Source organism: Molothrus aeneus, chromosome 4 (assembly GCF_037042795.1).
Source record: "Molothrus aeneus isolate 106 chromosome 4, BPBGC_Maene_1.0, whole genome shotgun sequence".
Taxonomy (NCBI): Eukaryota; Metazoa; Chordata; class Aves; order Passeriformes; family Icteridae; genus Molothrus; species Molothrus aeneus.
The window spans coordinates 55,306,391-55,306,825 of record NC_089649.1 but is presented as its reverse complement, the minus strand read 5'-3'; positions in this window follow the sequence as shown (position 1 = coordinate 55,306,825).

Genomic DNA, 435 nt, shown 5'->3' with positions numbered 1-435 from the left:
GTGACAGTTCCTTTATTATACATCATTACTGGTACCAAAAAAAAAAAAGAGGCAACCCCAAAACAGCGAAGTGAACTATCACAACCCTTACCATGTATTTGTATAATGTGATAATTTTGTATTTAGGATTAGCTGTTTGTCTAATTTGGTGGGTGTTGGATGTTATGGGTCTCACTGAGAGGTGAGGTACTGGCTGATGCTCTGGTTTTATGTTGGTATTGGAGGATGTGGGGCAAGGGAGGAAGTGAGGGTAGGTGATGGGAAGGCACGAGTTCTAGGAATTCGGTCTCAGTTACAGTTGTGAAAAATGCCAATCACTTGTTTTTAAAATCTTAAAAGTTTAATAGTAATAAAATGGTTATAAAAATAGTAATACAATTAGAGTAATAATAATTTGGACAATTTGGATTAGGACAGTATGAGACAATAGAAACA